We start from the raw sequence: 21,434 nt of genomic DNA on the forward strand, positions 1-21,434 counted from the left end.
CCATCTCTCTTGGAATAAAGTCCAAGTGCAGTGGTACAATCTCAGCTCACTGCAGCCTCCACCTCCCTGGTTCAAGCAATCCTCCTGCCTCCTCAGCCTCCCGAGTAGATGGAACTACAGGTGTGCACCACCACGTCTGGCTAATTTTGGTATTTTCAGTAGAGAGCGAGTTTTGCCATGCTGGCCAGGCTTATCTCAAACTCGTGACCTCAGGTGAGCCACCCACCTTGGCCTCCCGGAGTGCTGGGATTACAAGTGTGAGCCACTGTGCCCAGCCAAGTCCAAGCTGTTTTGAGCGGCCTTCGAGGCTGCCTGTGATCCAGCCTCTGCAACCTCCCAGCCTCTGGGAATGTTGAGCTCCCTTCACTGTCTTCTCTTCAACTCATATTTGAGTGTTTTCATCCCCCTGACTACGCCTGATGTCCACTGGCTGCTTCCTGCTGCATCCTGTGACACGTGACTTCTTCCTGCTCGTTCTTAGAAAGTGCTTCCCCAGATCAAGTATCTCTTCTCTATCCTTATGGAATCCTCGTTTCTTTTTATCACATCGTGTGGCTGTAAATGTGGGCTATACTGTTTGCCACTGTTTGCTTTGCATTTAATTAAACTGTTAGATTCTAATTTCCAGGAGGTGGAGACCAAGATAGTTTTTGTATACCCAGGGCCTAGGAAGGCACTTGACACATAGTTGGGATACAGACATCACTTCCCCGCTGACTTTTAGCCTTGCCTTGGTCAGTCTCTGCTGACTTTGGCAATTTCCAGGAGAGTCAGGTTCTTAAGCTGGATTCTGGAAGAATTTAATGTCGCCTGCTGCTCCGCTGTGTAGACTCAGCAGGGGTCTACATCCAACTCCACCTTCCCCTCCATCCAACTCCACCTGCCCCTGAGTTTAACACATCAGCTCTTAACCACTGGTGCAAGCCTTCCATCCAACTCCACATGCCCTGAGTTTAACGCGTCAGGTCTTAACCACCGGTGCAAGCCTTCCATGCTGCTTGGCCATGGCCCAGCCTGTCTCCATATTCTCTGGCAACCTCGCCTGTAAACAGGTCGGACAGGGCACCACACACCACCTCCCCCTCCTGGGTTAAGACCATTTCCCTCCTTGCTCTTTATTTCTGATCTGTGCCCTGAGAACTAGGTGAGAAATGGATAGCAGCCGAATTCTACCTCTGCCAAGGAGGGTCCACTCTTAAAGGATTCTTAGTTTGCAGCTGAGCTGATGAAGCTGTAACTGGTGCAAGTTCCTGCCTCAGTGGGTAGATGTTCAACATTGAAACGTATATCTGAACATCTAACTGGAGTCCATCAGGCAGGCTGATCCTGAGTTAGGAGAATGGACAGTGGGATAAAAGGTGATAGATATAACAGAATATTACAGCAACCAGAAACAATGACGGCTAACTTTCAAGCACCTGCTATATTCTAGGTGCTTTATATATGATCTTGCATTTGCTTTTCTCAATAACCTCACAATGTGGGGATCATTCTCATTCACATCTTCCCATCAATAAGAGGACCCTGGCCCATGGCCACTCACATGACAGGGTCCCATTCCTGTTCCATCCACAGAGCAGGGAGCTCACCCTCACACATCAATGATGATGTGCAAATTAAAACCACACCGAAACCATGAGAATCAAAAATAAATTCAAGCAGTATCAAACATTGGGGAGGTTATGTAACAATGTGAACTCTCTTACCTGCTATGGTATAGTGTGGTACTCTCACACTGGAAGGCTTTCGTGAAACTGCCTAGTAAACTTTCAGAGCTCAACTTTCTTCCCCTGAGAGCCTGTCCTGGGAACTTTTATACATGTGCCAAGGAGACATGAGCAAGGATGTTCATGGAAGCGTTAATGGGAGCATCTGATGGACTGTTGTATGGGTGTGTTGTGACACCATCACCAGACGGGAAAACTACGTGTCGGGAAAACGCAACAAACCCCAGCTGAGCATATCAGTGTGGATGAAGCTCAAAAACGGCATCGTGGGTGAAAGAGGTAAGTTGCAGAGTAATACAAGCGGTACAGTCAACTGAGGAAAATGCAGAATTAAGCAATAGATCAGTTGGGAAAATAAGACGATGGCAGATAGTTCAGTTTTGAGAGAAAGCAAGAAATTTAAATTTACAATTGATGATGTGTCATCTTCTCTCTGAGGGGAAGCTAAAGTTTGCAAATGGGGAGTAGCACCAGGATGCTTCCAAATTACTGGTCATATTTCATTTCTCCAGCTCCATGCTGGGTATTTCTCAGACTCTGGAGTTTTAGTGCTCTTCTGTTCTTCTTCTTCTTTTCTTTTCTTTTTTCTTTATTTTTTTGGAGACGGAGTTGCCCAGGCTGGAGTGCAATGAGTGCAATGACGTGATCTCGACTCACTGCAACCTCCGCCCCCCGGGTTCAAGCCATTCTCCTGCTTTGGCCTCCCAAGTAGCTGGGATTACAGACATGCGCCACCACACCCAGCTAATTTTGTATTTTTAGTAGAGACGGGGGTTTCACCATGTTGGTCATGCTGGTCTCAAACTCTTGACCTCAAGTAATTCGACTACCTTGGCCTTCTAAATTGCTGCTCTTACAGGCACGAATCACCATGCCTGGCAGTGTTCTTCTTAAATAATACATGTTATGTGAACTTTTTATCATGTGATAGTCTCTTGTAAAAGTAAAAATCAGAAAACCTCCAAAAGGTACCTTCAGAAGTATAAACCATAGATGCTAGCATTTTTTATGCAACAGAGAAATAAATTATCTAGCCCTGTTTTTCCATAATTTATAATATTCTGGCCAACTCCATCAAATAACAAACAAGGAATAATCTTCAGTTCGATTGAAAGTGATGAGAAATTCAATTCCATCACATTATAAAATAGAAGAAAAACCTTCCTGTTTTTGTCCATTTGTGCTTCTGAAACAAAATACCTGAAACTGGGTAATTCATAAATAACAAAAATTTATTTCTCACAATTCTGGAAGCTGTGAATTCCAAGTTCAGGGCACTTACAGGTTCCATGTCTAGAAAGTGCCTGTTCTCTGCCTGCAGGATGGCACCTGGCTCTGGTCTCCTCGGTGGGGAAGAGTGACGTGCCCTGGTTGGTATGGAGGAAGAGCAGAAGAGCAAGGCAGGTGAACTGTCTCTGACGCCTCTTTTATAAGGACATTACTTTATTTATGAGGGTGGAATTCTCATGATTTAGTCCTTCCCAGAAGGCCCTCCTTCTTATTACAGCAACAGTGGGGATGAAGTTTCAACATGAATTTTGGAGAGAACATGCCTTCAAACCATAGCACTTCCCCATGACGAAAATCACACAACCATAGACTTTCTGAGTGAGAACAAATCCTTGTGTTCCTGTAGTCCAAGCTGATATGAAATATCAAACCGATAAACTCTATTTCTGTTCCTTTTGCATTTTTAATGCACCTCTCATAATTTGACCTTAGTTGACTTCTATATTATGTTCACAGACTAATTAACATACGTTTTCTTCATTCATTTAATCAACAATCATTTTCTCAACACTTACTATGTGTGAGGCGTAGTTGTTAGGGAATAGGTCACCAAGAGAAATAAGATTTGGGGCCAGTCTTCAATTAGGTTACTGTGTAATGGAGAAGGCAGGCTGCAAAATAGAAATATGACAACATAATTTGTTAAAAGATGTGAGAGAAATGTCAGGTTCTCTGTGAGCACAAAGAAAGAGCAGATTGACAATTGGGAGGATCAAGGAGGGCTTCCTGGGGGAGGAGGGGTTCTGATCTGGGTCTGGAAAGAGAAAAGGAGGAGGAGCAACTCACAAGTAGAAGATTAATATAAAAACATTTCTTGAAAAGAAACTGTATCAGGAAAAAAATGAGACAAGGACATAGCATAATGTTTCCAGGAAATATCAAGTATTAGCATTTTGCTGGAGAACACATTATTTGTCAAGATGTAGGAACAAAAAGGAGAATTCTGGAAGGATGTCTGGCCTTTACGCTGTGTCTGGGTATGTAAGAATTACACCTGGGAGCACTTAGCCTGCAATCAGGGCACAGATTTCAATCCTGATCCTTCACCTACACCCTGTGTGTCCCTGGGCAGGACCCTTGACATTCATTGAATGTTATTTTCTTCATCTGTAAAATGAGGCAAAAAATACACAACCCCAGAGATCCCTGGGTATCTAGCACAGAATCTGGCCCACAGCAAGATGAATTGTGAAGTTTAAATGGGATAGCAGAAACAGAAGTATTTCGGTCAGTACATAGTGCAAGGATGAGTATTTTTTTCAAAGATCGTGTATTAAATATATATAATTTTTCTCATATACATAATAGTCTATCATACAGATAATGGTAACAACAATAATGATGAAATAAACTACGTGCCAGTGCTGAATTTGCATCATTTTGCTTATAAAAGCCAACCTAGAGAGGAAAGGTTTGACGCCTCCTCCAGGTCCAATCCACTATGGCACCTTTTCTTGTTGTTGTTTTTTAATTCTACTTTAAGTTCTGAGGTACATGTGCAGAACGTTCAGCTTTGTTACATAGGCATGCATGTGCCATGGTGGTTTGCTGCACCCATCAACCCATGATCTACATTAGGTGCTTCTCCCAATGCTTTTCCTCCCCTAGCCCCCCCCCCCCCCCACAGGCCCCGATGTGCCACGTTCCCTGTGTCCATGTGTTCTCATTGTTCAACTCCTACTTAAAAGTGAGAACATCCGGTGTTTGGTTTTCTGTTTTGTGTTAGTTTGCTGAGAATGATGGTTTCCAGCTTCATCATGTCCCTGCAAAGGACATGAACTCAAGGGATGAGTATTTTAATCCTGTCTTAGCATGACTGGGACAGTCCTTGCTGAGATTTGCATAAGCCAACTTCTAGTGACAAGGACCACAGCAGGGAAATGCAGCTGCCTGAATGTGACCTAAATACACCATGCTGCTTAAACCCTGGCAACCACAAAGGCACTTCCCTGAGCATAGAATATTCACAGTGAGATCAGGTAGGTTTTACTCACCTCACAGCCCCTGGTCTCCTCTTCACATTGCAACCATTCAAACTCTGTGAAAAAAAATTAACTTGGCCAGCATGGTGAGCTGTCCTGGGCTGATTTGCCTAGTGGACTTGAATTGTTCAAATCAGTTAACTCCAGCTGAGACATTCTTGTTGCAATGTCACCTTCGAGTTAAATAATATCAAGAGTCTTTGTCCTGAGCGGTTGGTGTTTCTTGTTCCTTTTTAACCTTGATTCTGAGTTCTTGCAAGATTGAAACAGTTACTATTTTGGTAAGATAACGTGCCCTAATAACTCAATCAGGACTTGAATTAATATGCCTACTGATTGCCAGACACTGGACCAGGAGTTTTATAGACACTACTTAAAAAAAAAAAAAAAAAAACGTATTTTATTGCACTTTAGGTTCTGGGGTACATGTGCAGGTCATACAGGGCTGTTGCCTAGGTACATACATGGCAATCTGGTTTGCTGCCTCCATCCCCATCACCTGTCTGGCATTTCTCCCCATGTTATCCCTCCCCAAACTCCCCATCCCCCACTGTCCCTCCCCTTGTTCCCCCCAACAGACCCATGTGTGATGCTCCCCTCGCTGTGTCCATGTGTTTTCATTGTTCAACACCCACCTATGAATGAAAACATGCGGTGTTTGATTTTCTGTTCTTGTATCAGTTTGCTGAGAATGATGGTTTCCAGGTTCATCCATGTCTCTACAAAGGACATGAACTCATTGTTTTTTATGGCTGTATAGTATTCCATGGTGTATATGGGCCACATTTTCCCTGTCCAGTCTATCATTGATGGACATTTATGTTGGTTCCAGGTCTTTGTTATTGTAAACAGTGCTGCAATGAATGTGTATTTATAATAGAAGAATTTATAATCCTTTGGGTATATACGCAGTAATGGAATTGCTGGGTCAAATGGAATTTCTATTTCTAGGTCCTTGAGGAATCGCCACACTGTCTTCCACAATGGTTGAACTAATTTACACTCCCACCAACAGTGCAAAAGTGTTCCTATTTCTCCACATCCTCTCCAGCATCTGTTGTCTCCAGATTTTTTAATGATTGCCATTCTAACCGGCATGAGATGGTATCTCAATGTAGTTTTGATTTGCATTTCTCTAATGACCAGTGATGATGAGCATTTTTTCATATGTTTGTTGTCCTCATAGATGTCTTCTTTTGTAAAGTGTCTGTTCATATCTTTTGCCCACTTTTGAATGGGTTTTTTTTTTTTTTCTTGTAAATCTGTTTTAGTTCTTTGTAGATTCTGGATAGTAGACCTATGTTAGATGGGCAGATAGCAAACATTTTTTCCCATTCTGTTGGTTGCTGGTTAGTTCTAATGACTGTTTCTTTTCTGTGCAGAAGCTCTGGAGTTTAATTAGATCCCATTTGTCTATTTTGGCTTTTGTTGCCAATGCTTTTGGTGTTTTGGTCATGAAGTCCTTGCCTATGCCTATGTCCTGAATGGTTTTGCCTAGGTTTTCTTCTAGGGTTTTTTATGGTGTTAGGTCTTATGTTTATGTCTTTAATCCATTTGGAGTTAATTTTAGTGTAAGGTGTCAGGAAGGGGTCCAGTTTCTGCTTTCTGCACATAGCTAGCCAGTTTTCCCAACACCATTTATTAAACAGGGAATCCTTTCCCCATTGCTTGTTTTTGTCTTGTTTTTCAAAGATCAGATGGTTGTAGATGTGTGGCATTGCCTCCGAGGCCTCTGTTCTGTTTCATTGGTCTGTATCTCTGTTTTGGTACCAGTACCATGCTGTTTGATTACTGTAACCTTGTAGTATAGTTTGAAGTCAAGTAGCATGATACCTCCAGCTTTTTTTGGCTTAGAATTGACGTGGCTATGTGGTCTCTCTTTTGTTTCCATATGAAGTTTAAGGCTTTTTTTTCCAGTTCTATGAAGAGGGTCATGCGTAGTTAAACACTACTTTTAAAAGAATCCTCGTAAAGAACTTAGGAAGCAGTTATTACTGCCCACATTACAAGATAAAACCAATGTGTCCTAGAGAGTTTGAGTAGTTTGCCCAGACTCACCAGATCTCTAAAGCAGGGAATGAGGTTCAAACCCAGGTTAAGTAACTCATATCCAGAGTTTTTTCCACTGTACACAGAGTCTCCAAACTTCCAGGAGCACCAACAGATATAACAAATTAATTGATGCAATCCCCTTGGATGTCAAAATAGACTACTTTTTACTTTTAAAGCTGTTCCTAGCTGGGGTTGTGTTGATAGATAAGTGTCCCAAATGCATTGTCCCCAGTGTCAAAAGGCTCCTGTCCTGGGGTGTAGCACACCTTCCTTCCTCTTAGCACTGCCAGGCTCCTGTGCTGGAGCACCGGGCTGTGCGCCCAGTCCACTTCACTCCTGGAAGAGCCCCTGGAGAAGATGATAAGGAGGAAAGGGAGAAGGAGGAGGCAGCCTTCCCAGGTTACCCCAGCTTGCTCATTTTGTTTTTGCTGCTAGTTCTGAATCTTCAGCAATAGGCAATGTGGAAGAGTACTCCAGGGCTCTGACTGCCTTGCTATCGTTGTTTAGATTTGGAGTTAGCCACCATGTGTTCCAGAACATCGGATTATAAACTCATTTGGACAGATCCAGAGTAGGACACATTTTATATTTTAACCTACTGTCCACAAATGCAAACAAATATTTCTGTCTCTCTCACACACAAACACACAGTCTTGCACTACATTCTAGTATTTTCTCTTTCATTCTCTTTTCTTCTATTGTACTTTATTTTATTTTATTGCTAAGGGAGTCTGTTCATACTCAGAAGATTGATTTCCTCACCCTCTGGATCAGGACCTGAAGTTTGGGAAATACTGCTCTAGAATAACTCAGAAACTCCTGAGTCTCTAAGCACAGTCCGTTCAGATGTGCCCTTGAGGACACGGAGCCTGTGGAGGTCTTTAGTGGCCTGCTTCTCGATTCGCTTACACCCTGGGCGACTCTTAGGGTTATTTTCACACTAGGACCTGCTCGTCTGTCCATGTCATTACCCCATTCAAAGAAGAATCTTTGAGAACCTAGCCTGGACATCAGTATGTTTATGGTATTCCAGATACATAATATATAAATAATATATGTTGCATATTCTATATATATATAGCTCACATATACCTCATATGTATGTCATCCTCATGTATATTACAGATAATCTCATATATAGTACACCTATCATATAGTATTTATATCATATGTTGTATAGTATGCATAGTATAGTATCATGTATGTATATATTATCATACATGACAATATATACATAGAGTACACATACAATGTACAGTATACATGATCATATATATGACCATATATGCTATATAAAGTCATATGTATTATGTAATATATAGTATATATAGTATATATTATCTATGACAATTCATATGCTATGTATCATATATATGACAATATATAGTATATTATGTATATATTTTTCATATGTAATATAAGTATACATACATATATATTTATTACTATATATAATATGTCCTATAGATCACATATATTATGTGTAATCATATAGCATATATAATCATATGTATATGTTCATATGTATAATGTATATTCTACATGAGTACATGAATGCAGTACCCTTTCTCACTGCTTTGTTTATACTTCCCCTTACCACAAACTCACACACTCCTTGACTTTCTTTGGTGCTTTATTTTTGTCTATAGAAATAATCAGCACCTAATATTATGTATATTTGATCTATATTTTGCTTATTAGTTACCTGTTTCCACAGAATGCAAGCTCTGAGAATGAAGAAGTCAGGCCTTTTGCATCGTCTCTTTACTACTTTACAGTGCCCGGCATATACTAGTCACTTAGTTATTGTCCGGGTGAATGAACGAAGCAAAAAGTCAGTGCTTTTCCAGAACGGTGACTGATGACTCTCAGGCATTCACTACACACTGAGAACTTGAGATTCAACCCAAGATTCTCCAGATGGAATGGCTGGGACTTGAGACTTCAGAGCAGTCTGCTGAAGAGCCCCACCAGAGCACATGGTGAAGATGTCCCAGTGGGTCTCAGCCAGCTCTGCCTTCTGGGGACAACGAAATTCATTAGGCAACAGCAGTGGCCATCTCTGGCATATTCTTGACCCATATTCTTTAGAGAAATCAAGGCTAGAATGACATCATTGCTAATAATATAAATACTCTTCAACCAATATTCTCTTAATATTTGCCCAATTATTTTTACAGAAGAGCTATTTGAAAGAAAGACACAACATTTATGAAAGTAGTAGAATAAGACAGTGTAAGCATTCTTACCTGCTCTGAAATGTAACTGGATCAGAACAGAGGCCATACTTCTTTTGATGATAAATTCTTCCTTCCTCTTTCCACTGCTCCCTGTTTTCATTTATTCTCTCTTTTTTATACATCGTCATTCTATCACATATGTTGACCATCTTAAGGAGAGCACACTATAATGAGAGAGAAAAGCGGGCACATGGTACAGTGTGATAAGTGTTATGACGGAGGTAAATAAAAGGTTAAAGACTGAGCTTGCTGCTTAGAAAATGAAAGGCTCTGTGTAAACAGCAAATTATTTTCATTTGCTGTCCAGGCTGGTTGGGCTTTGGAACCCTAGAGACAGCCTGGAAAACAGACGTAGGATGATTTCATGAGGTTTATCGATGCGCATCTCCAATGCAGCATTAAAGTTGTAATCATTTCAAGAATAAAAACAAACATCTGCGTTCCTCTTCAAGCAGAAGTGACCAAGTGTGGGTTATGGCAGGTGATACTGCTACTTTATTTTGCTGATCAAATGCTTTGATCAATAGGTGGAAGACTGAAAACTAATAATTAAACACAAAGAGAATTATAACTCTGTTTACATACTTCAATTTGAAAGATACAAGCAGAAGGAAAGGACTTAGAGGTAGAACAGGAAAAAATATTTCGTATCTGTAAGGAAAAAAATAAACATAAATTGGGATATTTGATTTACAGTAAGTATGAAAAATGCCAAATTTTAAGTAGAGCTTGGATTTTTAAAAAGACATGCTCTCCATAGACACATAGGATATAATATATGGTAAAAGCATGAATACTTTAATTGTCATTTCTTAGTTGCTGGTGGCTGACAGTCAACATCTGACAGTGAAAAAGTCTCCGAGTTTCACTTTAAAAGATTATTTCAGTCATGGTTCTTTGAAGCAACAGGAACCAACTCCCACTGACACAAGCAGAAAGGGAATCTATCGACAAGTCACTGGATGGATAGTTGGCATGCATTACTCAGCTAACACAGCAACCTCGTTTTTGCCCAGTTCCTCGAGTGTTTGACCTCACCCAAAATTTGTTAGTCATGCTATTGCTGTTTCTTGTGGAAACATTCCTCCCCTGGGGACCAAAATCTTGACACCAACAGAAGCTAGAGCAACAGGGTGTGGTATCCAATTCTTTTTTTTTCCGAGTGTATCATTGAGCATAATAATGAAGGTCCCCTTTCCATTTTCTAAAACCATGTGTGGGAGAAAAAGAGTATTGTTTGTACAGGAGAGATCCTCCCCAGCCCCACTAGGTTTTCAACTTCAGTCATTCATTTCTGTTCTGTAAATTCATGGAGTACGTGGTACTATAGTGAATAACAGCATGAGCATTAACTCAGTGCTTTATAGAGTAACTTATTCACCATACAGTGAATTATTTGGTTTTAGAAATACTGTTTGATCTACTGGGATGATGTTAAATCCTCCAGAAACCAGGAAAAACAGCCATCACTATTTGCCATCTGAACCGACAGAACTTTTAAAAACATATATGTATATATTTAAATCAGAAGGAAGAATTTACAGAAGAGTAGGATGGTGAAATAAAATTAGTCGAGAGCGTTATAAGAATCTAAACACAGCCTACCTTTTTGTTTCAAGTGAATTTCAGCACACAAACATTACAACCAAGAAAGGATTACTGTCACATGTCCGTTAGCCAGAGTGGGATGGTCCAGGTTTTTGCCACAAAAGCAAGAGTGAGGAAGTCTTTGTTGCTAATGAGCAACTCAATGATGATACCTTATTTCCATCTGAAGGCCTGTGGTATTAGACTTCATTTATATAATTCATGTCCGGATTACACAGCATTAGAGCCTAAAGCTGTGCTACTCCCTATATACAGCTATTTAAATTGAGATGACTTAAAACTGAATACAATTCAAAATTCAGTTGCTCAGTCACACTGACCACATTTGATGTCCTCAACAGCCCTGTGTAGATACTTTATGGACAGTGCAGATATAGAACATTTGTCTCATGGCAGAAGTACTGTTAAATTTCCCTCCTCTTAAGGTTAAATAATGTTCCACTGGAAGCATATACCACATTAAAAAAAAAAAAAAAACTATTTGTCTGTTAATGGCCATTTAGGCTGTTTTTACATCTTGGCTATTGTGAATAAGTATGTGACAAATGAATTATCCCTGGGGCAATATGTGAATGATATGGTTTATGTCTGTGTACCCACCCAAATCCTATGTCAAATTGTAATCCTCTTCATTGGAGGAGGGGCCAGTGTGGGGTGATTGATCATGAAGGTATATTTCCCTCTTGCTGTTCCCATGATAGTGAGTGAGTTCCCAAGAAGCTCTAGTTGTTTGAAAATATGTAGTACTTCCCCATCACCCTCTCTCTCCTGACAACCATGTGACATGCTCCTGCTGCCCCTTCACCTTCCACTAGGACTGTGAGTTTCCTGAGGCCGCTCCAGAAGCGGAAGCCTGTACCACGCCAATTAAACCTCTTTTCTTTATAAATTACCTGGTATCAAGTATGTTTTGTTGTTGTTTTATGTTGTCGTTTTTTGAAACAGGGTCTCACTCTGTCACCCAGGCTAGAGTGAAGTGGCACAATCGTGGCTCACTGTAGCCTCGACCTCCTGGGTTCAGGTAATTCTCCTCCCTTAGCCTCCCCAGTAGCTGGAATTATAGGTATGTGCCACGATGCCAGGCAACTTTTTAAATTATTATTTTTTTTAATAAAGAAGGGGTTTTGCTATGTTGCCCAGGCTGCCCTTGAACTCCTGAGCTCAAACAATCCACCTGTCTTAGCCTTCCAGAGTGCTGGGATTATAGGTGTGAGACACTGCACCCAGCCTAAGGTATGTCTTTATAGCCTCTGGCAACCACATTTCACTCTTTGCTTCTATGAGTTTGACTATTTGAGAGACCTCATATAGGTGAGATCATGCAGTATTTATCTTTATGAGCCAGTTCATCTTTACTGGCCAGTACAATAAAGGTAATGTTTCTCTCTGAGGCCAAGGATGGGTGTGCTTGTAGCCCATTATCAAATATATGGTTTCCTGATGCCTGAGGCTCTGAAGCTGTGGCACAGATGCCCTGCTGGGACAGTGCACACCTGGAATCCCCTGCAGCAAGGGCAACTAACACAGGCATGAAGCTTACGCTGCTGTCTGTGCTTTAAGGAATAGTTTTTAAACCTCAGACATAGGAGTCTTACGTCTGCTGCCGACAGCCATGAAACTCTGCTGAGCCAACTTGGTCTTGCAAGTGTGGTCAAATCTTAGACTCTGTAATTTTTGACAGCCACTTGTGGCATAAAGGAACAATGTTGAATTATTGGCTAAGTTCAATGAAAGCTATTAGCAGACTACAGAAATAGAATCTCCAGTGTTAGTTTCTTTCTTCTTGAAAGGTGGTATAGTTGTTTGGGAAATTCAGTAACAATAACACCTGAAAGACGACACATTTTTTAATTGTATTATGATTCTAGGTGATCAGATTATTCTTCTAATATATTTTTTTTTCTTTTTGGCATAGTTGAAAATAATTGGTGAGTGATGAAATAATCCTAGGGTGCTATAATACCAAAATGTTTCATAATATAAAAAAAGGCCTAAGACTTAATATTGTATTTTAGAGGATCCAAAGGACCCATATGGTGATTGCAAAGTAGAATGTAATTTTTTTTTCTGTCTTTGAAAATGAGTAAAGTTTTTCCTTATTCTTTTTGGATCTTAGGCAAAAGGATGAAATAACAATTTTTTTTTTTTTTTTTTTTTTTTTTTTTTTTTTTTTTTTGAGACAGAGTTTCGCTCTTGTTACCCAGGCTAGAGTGCAATGGCGCGATCTCGGCTCACCGCAACCTCCGCCTCCTGCGCTCAGGCAATTCTCCTGCCTCAGCCTCCTGAGTAGCTGGGATTACAGGCACGCGCCACCGCGCCCAGCTAGTTTTTTGTATTTTTAGTAGAGACGGGGTTTCACCATGTTGACCAGGATGGTCTCGATCTCTCAACCTCGTGATCCGCCCGCCTCGGCCTCCCAAAGTGCTGGGATTACAGGCTTGAGCCACCGCGCCTGGCGAAATAGCAATTCTTATTTGCTAGAATTAAAATAAAATTCTAAATTGCTTTATTCTAAATGGCTGGAACTGATTGAGAAATCTTCAGGGAACTTTGGCAACACACCGAATATCCAAATATTTATGGATAGTGATTTTAAAAAGGCAAGTGCATGTTTATTCAGATGAAGCATCTCTTGAAGTTAGGATAAATCACTGCCCTTTCAGTAAGGAGGAGTTCATTGTCTACTCATGGCTCATTTTTGTTCATGGCAAATTAGGCACCCCAAAGAGCAGTATTCAAGTCAGCTTTGGGGAAGGAGTGATCACGTTGCTCCACTCATGAATGCCTTCCATCAATGTCTCAATAGTCACCTTTTCCTTCAGTTTATTGGGCCATCACTGGGCAGCTGGAGAACACGTTGCCTGATATTTACAAGGGAGATCATGTTGTTCGCAAGTATGCTAAAAACCTCTTCTACAATGGGAGACATTGGTGGCCATTTAAATAATACACACTCTGTTTCCCCATGCAAGTTCAGGCAGAGCTACGAAGAACTGCCACTAGGTAATTTTCAAAGATGCTGGTGCTTCTAGAACCAATGGCTTTTCTCAAAGTTGCGTATAATACATCTTTGCGTATAATACATCTCATTGTTGCGTATAATACATCTTTGCCAACAATTCTGCCACCCTATGTCTTTGGCTTGTCCTTCTTTATTTTCCTGAGAAATGTTCTGGCTTCTCAGCTTTATTTTAATGGAGTGCAATTACATTGAGGTTTTGCAAAGCAACTAGTCAAACAATTCAAACTACCTCTATTTGTCCTAGCTAGTGCACTGAAACTAGAATTCTAATTATTGAAGCCATGTGATAAACACAGTCTGGTAGAAGATTATTTTTTTCTCCTTGGCCTAAGCTAGGGGAGAGCAAACTTTCCATAAAGTGCTAGACAATAAACATTTTAGCTTTTCCACGCCATGTGATCTCTGCTATAGCCACTCAACTCTGCCACTGTAGTGTAAGAGTAGCCACAGATAATATGTAAACAAATGGGCACGTCTGTGTTCCAGTAAAACTTTGCTTACATAAATAGGCAGCTGGTCAGTTTTGGTCTGTGGACGGTATTTACTGGCCTATAGACTAAGCTGCTCAAATGATATTCTGGCAAGTTTTCTTAGATTATTGCCAAAAGAAATGAACAAGGAAAATTGCAATCATGTTAGCTCTGAAGATTCCCTGCTACAGTTTGTACTTCCAGCCATCCCGTCCTGGAACATGCTGGGGTCTGACCGTTGCTAGAGATTTGCCAATTGTAAGTACTGGTGATATTGGGACATGAGACAAAGTAGCTTCCCCTTGTAAATGACCTTCCTTGGGTAAGGTTTTCCCAGAGTCTTTAATCTATGCAGAGATAGTTCCATTACATGAGTAGGAGAGTATGCTTTGGCTGTCCAAGAAAGTCTAAGGAAAGGGGAATGCCTGAAGCCATGCTGAATTCTTTATATTCTTTTGTATGGCTGTATCCAGTCCTCGGCATCCACGTTTTCCTAGTGGATGCTCCAACCTGCACATAAGAGATCTGACATGAATATAAATGTAATCTATGGTGAACTAGCCCTGTGCAGGATTAGAGCTATTTAGTTGTTAGTGCACATACCTCTGCAGCTACATAGGGCCAGTGATTCCTTCAGCATGGTTACTGAAAATTCCTGGTGCTCAATCTATGTCTTGATTTAAATATTTACAGGTTTGAACGTTTCATTTTCTTTTCATAAGTGAGATTAACCAGCACCATTAAAAGTAGCCAGGCAGTCTTAGAGGACTTGAACTCTTTATGTTCCCTAATGCGTCTGTGGCAATGACTGCTGTTTCTCCTAAATCCTTGCCCGTAATGTCCCTTTCATTCTAAATGACTGCAATCAATAATTCCATTAGGCTCTTTTTAATGTGCTGCCAAAGTTCTCTCTTAATAACATTTGAACGTTTATTATGTAACCAAAACAGGCCAAAAAAATCAATTCCTGATTTTTATTATTGCTCTGAAATCTGTTATCAGTAAACATGCCTGGTATTAATTTCTGTATCTGGCAAAGTACTTGGTAACATCCAAAAGAAACTGACAATCCCTGGCTTAATCAGACAGGAAATGTATTCAGTGTGTTCTGGGCAGTGCATAGAAAGGCCAATGAAGTCAGGATAACAAGGTTCAGGAAATGGGCAGGAACAGAGGCCTCTAGGAAGGAGCTGAGACCGTGGCCAGAAACCTCTGCTCCCACTCAGTGAAGATCCATGGCACTGCCATCAACCACAGACACAGGCCTGCTCTGCTGCCACCAACTTCTTACCAACCGATGTTTTTTAAAAAATAAAAGTATATTGAGATATAATTCACATACTATAAACCTCCCCCCTTTCAAATATACAGTTCAATTTGCAGCCTATCCACAGAGCTGTGCAGTCATTATGACAATTAATTTCAGAATGTCTACAACTCCCCAAGAAGAAACCCAAGAGCACTGACTCCTCCTTCCTCCTGAATTCCCTCAGCTCGAGGCTAATATTAACCTACTTCCTGTCTGTATAGATTTGCCTAGTTTTGACATTTTATAGAAATGGAATCATACAATATGTGTGGCTTTTTGTAACTAGCTTCATTCCCTTAGCATCATGATTTCAAGATTCATCCACGTTGTATTAAGTATTGGTATTTTATCCTTTTTTTATTGTGAAATAATATTCTACTGTGTGGGTATTTCATATTTAATTTTAGCATTTATCAGTTGATGGACATTCAAGTTATTTTCACTCCTGGACTATTATAAGTAATGTTGCTCTAAACATGTGTGTCTATGTTTTTGTGTAGTTATATATTGAAAAATTTCTAGAATGGATTTTGAAATGACTATACTCTGTTGCTGCATATTTAAAATTAAAATTGTGTTTCTGTGTACTCGAATAGTTTATTCCAATGACTTTCCCATGCTAGTTGCTCGGAAGGCTGAGAAAGCAAGATTTTGGTATATCAATATCAGCATATTTAATAGTGGAAAGGCCTGGCATCTGACCAAAATTCAGAGTGGAGAGTTGTCCAAATACATAAAACAGATTCAGATGCTGAACAGAAAGAAATTACCAGGCCTATTATAACCATCTAGGTTTGAATTTTATGTCTGCCACTTAGCCATGCAACCTTTTAGAAATGCAATTTTCTTACCTCTAAAACAGGGAGAATAACCATTGCCTTTCTCACAGAATTCTTGGGAATCTCAAACGGTTCTTAAAGCTCCCATTTTCATTTGTAAACTGGGGTCACGACCCATCTCCCGTGTGCTCAGTGGATGCACTACCGGCATTTTGAGCAGGTAATTCTCGGTGCATGCAGGGGTATAGCATAGCTGGCCCTTTCTCCTCCTCTGGTTGGCCCACTACAGTCATTATAATGGGGAAAAAAAGCCCTTGGCGATGATGGTATCCCTGCCCTCCTTACAAGCCTGAAAACCTCCCCTTACTGTTTCCTAGATTTAATTTTTTTTTCACTTGTTTGCCCTTCTTTTGTGATTGATTGATTGACTTATCAAGTGACCTAGAGCAGTTCCTCAACAGTAGTGCTGTTGAGATTTTGCATTGGGTGGTTCACAGTAATAGGGGCCATCCTGTGTATTTGAAGACGTTTAGAAGCATCCCTGACCTTACCCCAGTAGATTGCCAGTAGGACTCCTTCTCAGTCCTGATAATCAACAATGTTTCCAGACATTGCCAAATATCCCCAGGAGGGGCAAAAATTACAGCCCAGTTGAGAGCCTATAATCTAGTAGATAAAACATCAGTTTTTCATTAATCACTATGTAAATGGTATCATTATTAATATTTCACTTATAATATTAAAGCCATTAAATAGCGTATTTTTATTTTCCCTTTTTGTGCTACTATTGTTACGGATTTTACTTCTACATATATTGGAAATGGTTGAATACAATTGCTTTTGATCGTTTTCAACTTTAGTAGTGAATTATCTTCTAAATGAGTTAAAAATCAATGAAGAAGCATCTTTTATATTTATCTGCCTATTTATAATTTCCAGTATTCTTCATTCCTTAGTTTAAACCCAAGTTTTCACCTGGTAATTTTATTTTCAGCCTCGCAAAAGCTTTTTGTTTTTTTTTTTGGGGGGGGGTGCATTTCATAGTGAAGATATCCTGGTGATGAAGTATCTCAGATTTGTTTTGTCTGAAAAGGTTTTCAAATGCTATGTTCACTGTATATGTAAAATTCTGGCTTCATAGGATTACTTTTTTTTCTTTCAGTATTTTAAAGATGTCAGCCCATTATCTTCTGGTTTGTATTATTCTTGATGAGAAATCTGTGCCAATTCTTACCTTTATATTCCTATATTTAATGTGTCTCCTTCCCCCGCTTACTGCTTTTAAGACTTTTTATTATTATTTTTTACAGTTTGGTTATGATGTGTATTCATGTGGTTTTTCTTCATTTATAATACTTGGGTTCCTTGAGCATGCTGGGTCTATGAGTTTATAGTTTGCATCAAATGTCAAAAATGTACAGCCCTCACATTAAACAAACAAACAAACAAAAAACAAACAAACAAAAAAACTATTTCTGTTCTCTTTCCCACCCTTTTCATTCTGGGATTCAAAATACACTTAGGTTACTGCCTGAGGTTACTATACAGAACGTTAGCATTCTGTTAGTTTGCTTTTTAGCTGTTTTCCTCCTCCTATGTATTTAAATTCACTGATCTTTTATTTTGCATTTCCAATGTGCTGTTAATTCTATCAGGTAGGGTGTTTATTTAAAATATATTTCAGCTCCAGAAATTGCTTCTCATGTTCATACTTCTCTCTAATTTCTCATACATATTTTTAACCCTTTTTCCATTTACAAAAAATAAAAATAAAAATGCAGCTCACTGCTAGTACTCATTTAATTTCACATAAACACGCTTTTTGAGGCTGAAGCAAATCTGACTGATTTTCAATGTGAAAATAAATATAAAAACTGTTCTTGAAGTTATTTCTAAACAGGACTAACATCAGAATTGTCTGAATCATCAGAATTGGCTATTTCTGAAAAATCAGATTCATCAAATGAATTTTCGGCCTACAACTGTTAGAGAAGGATATTAACAGCATGCATAGGAATGCTGAATTTTCTAGGATTTGACATTTTCAGTGATCAAGAATTACTATATTTTGTAAATGGAAATACTGCTACTAAAAACAGAATTCTATAAATAGAATGATGTCTTTTGTTTTCAAAGTTGATATACTAGAGTGATATGAAAATCATAATCAAAGTGAGATATTTTGTGTCAAAGTTATCTTGGGGTAAATACTGCGGCCACATGTGGCACTGGCAAGTATTCTTGGGGCAAATGGAAAAAGGGTTAATAGCTGCTTTAAAGCCCTGTTTGATAATTGCATCATCTCTGCCATTTTTTAATATTCCTATTTACTGATTGTTTTCTTCTGGGAAATGATCATATTTACCAGCTTCTCTTCATGATCAGTATTTTTGTATGAATGCTGGACATTCTCCGATCATCGGACATTAGATTCTCATGAGGAGCACACAACCTAGATACGTTGCATGCCCAGTTCAGAATAGAGTTCACACTCCCATGAGAATCTAATGCCAATGCTAATCTGCCAGCAGGTAGAGCTCACGTGGTAATGCTCACGAATCACTCACCTGATGCTCTGCAGCCCAGTTTTAACAGGCCACAGACCAGTGCTCATGAGCAGAGTTGGGTGGGACACTTGCTCTAAGGAACCCTTCCTGATTCTCCTATATTAATTCACCTCCATTCTTTCGTGAATTTAACTTGACTGGGCACCTCCCCTGTACCAGGCATGGCACTGTTCACTGGAGATAGGAAAATGAATGAAGGACTGTCACCATCCTCTGAAGCCCTCCAGCCCTGTTTCTTGTCCCATCTATAATATTTCTATGTGGCACTTTCTGATGAAAGTTTTAGATGTTTTAAGGCCCTGACTGGGTGAAGCCAGAATTCATGCTAAAGGATCCTATCTTCCTTCCCTTTATCTTCCACAATATTTCTGGTCCTTTAGAAAAAGAATCTCCTTGAACATCATTGTACAAAGGAGATCCACCCTACCAAGGGAGTCCTTCTTCCAGCAGCCCATGAGTGCTTACTCTTTGCCTCTTCAGCCCTGGATTAGAACCCACTGCTCACAGTTTCTGCCTTGTCTTAATGCAAGAGCCCCTTCACATTCTCTGCTCATCCCCTGGTTCTTCCAGTTTCCTCAGTGTGTGGCCTCCTCTCTCCTCTGGGTTCTTTGCATGTGATGCAGCTTGCATGAGTCCAAGTTGGTTATTTTTTCACCACTTTATCCCAGAGCTTGAAACATTGGTTGACAGATCACAAGTGCTCGAAAATTATTTGTGGAATGTCTGAACAAATTGCAAACAAGCTTCAGGGGTATATGTTCAGATACACCATCAAGACCATAAATTAGTCTCCTTGGCAATCCAGGACAGGTAGGTTGAAGGAGGAGTGGCCTTGGTTAGAGAGGACCCCTAACTCTGGGTTCCATGGAGAAAATCTGGTAAACTTTCCTGCTAAAGTTTTTTTTCTTCTTCTTCTTAAAAAAGTTTGAATGTTCTGTATCACGGTTATTAAAAACATTTAAATCCTATTTAAAAATATGCTGCATTTTGTTATAAGGAAAATATAGCCCAATTCTCCCAAAATATTCCCTAAAAATGTCTAACTGTATTCATGTATTGTTCATTCAATATAGAACCATCTTGATCTGCCTCTTCTCACACAGAGGTTCTTCTATGCAAGGGGAAATCCGATGGCCCCAGGGATGGGAGTGGCCCTGAGGTTTCTAGGACACAGTCCTCAGTACTTCTTGGATGGTAGGACGTTGGTCAGAATGCCTTTAAGTAATCCTACTATGATGTCACTGGTTCCGCTGCCTTGCATCTGACCATTTTGCTCATTTTCATTGCCTTGTAAATACTGAATTTCTTTTATTTTTTTAGCCTTTTCACCTATCGACTTAACAGTTTCTGCTAAAGAGAATTTTAAAACCCTTTATAGTAGTCAGACCAGGACCCAGAAGGCCTGCGTTCTCTCCCTCCTTGCCATTATCCCAGCTAGTGCTGTGTTCTGTTCTTAGTAAAAATTCAGCCAGCTGGGACTCTTTTCCTTACTCCTGGGAAGAGAGAGCCCCCTTCAGAATTAAGATTCTATAAATAGTCTTTTATGAGGGTTCTTACCAAGCCTGGTAGGTTATAGCCATCACTTAATTACGTAACATTTGCTTCTTTAAACAAAATACCAACGAGTGTTCCTTTGAGTAATTCCTTTTTCTAGCCTTTGAGATCCTCCTGTTCAACTTTATATTGAAGAGTCAGCTTCTTGTACTTCTGTGGGGGTTGTGAGAAACTCTCTGAGGGTATATTATGGAGTAGTAAAACTAGATTGCAATTACAGCATCTAATAATACAAAGCTCATTTCAAGAAAAACATCAAACAGGAAACTTGAAGCACAGGGATGTGTAAATTAATATTTCGCTCTGGCTATCCACCTGGGTTTTCTGAGCTAATCTGCTTTATTACATATTTAGGATCAGAATTAAAATAGAGATATTTTTCTGTATTCTCTTCTATTCTCTTTCTTAGTCTAAGCTTCTCATTTTATTTATCTGTGTATTCGGCTAGTGGTTAGTTTCATTTTTCCTAGATTGTGACAAGTACTTAAAATGGATCGAATATCTTTGTCTGGTTCACTCAAGTTCTGAATTCACCGTTCTAAAGACTTCCAGGTTATAAGATTTTTATTTTGGTATTTACATTTGATAGTTCTAAAATAACATGTTTATATAGATTTCCTGCAATATTTAAATATTACCTAGTGACCTGTCACTATGGAACTTGAAAAAGCATTAGCAACTCCCTGCTCCATATTTCCACTCATGGGGTTTCCTTTGCCTAATCCCCAGTGTACTTAAAGTGTCTGTTTTTACCGAAGTCAGTATTCAGTGATTGCATTAATATGTCCACATTGTTTATAGCTGAGTTACAATACAGGGACCACATTTTTATGA

At 39.7% G+C, this 21,434-nt stretch overlaps 1 long non-coding RNA gene across 1 annotated transcript; it reads right to left on the reverse strand.

Annotated features, from left to right (window-relative positions):
• Positions 1-3,492: 3,492 nt before the first annotated feature.
• LOC141585714 (uncharacterized) lies at positions 3,493-7,508 on the reverse strand. Its single transcript, XR_012519376.1, has 4 exons — positions 7,456-7,508; positions 5,012-5,172; positions 4,069-4,124; positions 3,493-3,628 (listed from the first exon to the last, which is right to left on the reverse strand). It is a non-coding gene; the product is annotated as an uncharacterized LOC141585714 (long non-coding RNA).
• Positions 7,509-21,434: the final 13,926 nt, after the last annotated feature.

The sequence above is a fragment of the Saimiri boliviensis genome, chromosome 1 (assembly GCF_048565385.1).
Source record: "Saimiri boliviensis isolate mSaiBol1 chromosome 1, mSaiBol1.pri, whole genome shotgun sequence".
Classification (NCBI taxonomy): domain Eukaryota; kingdom Metazoa; phylum Chordata; class Mammalia; order Primates; family Cebidae; genus Saimiri; species Saimiri boliviensis.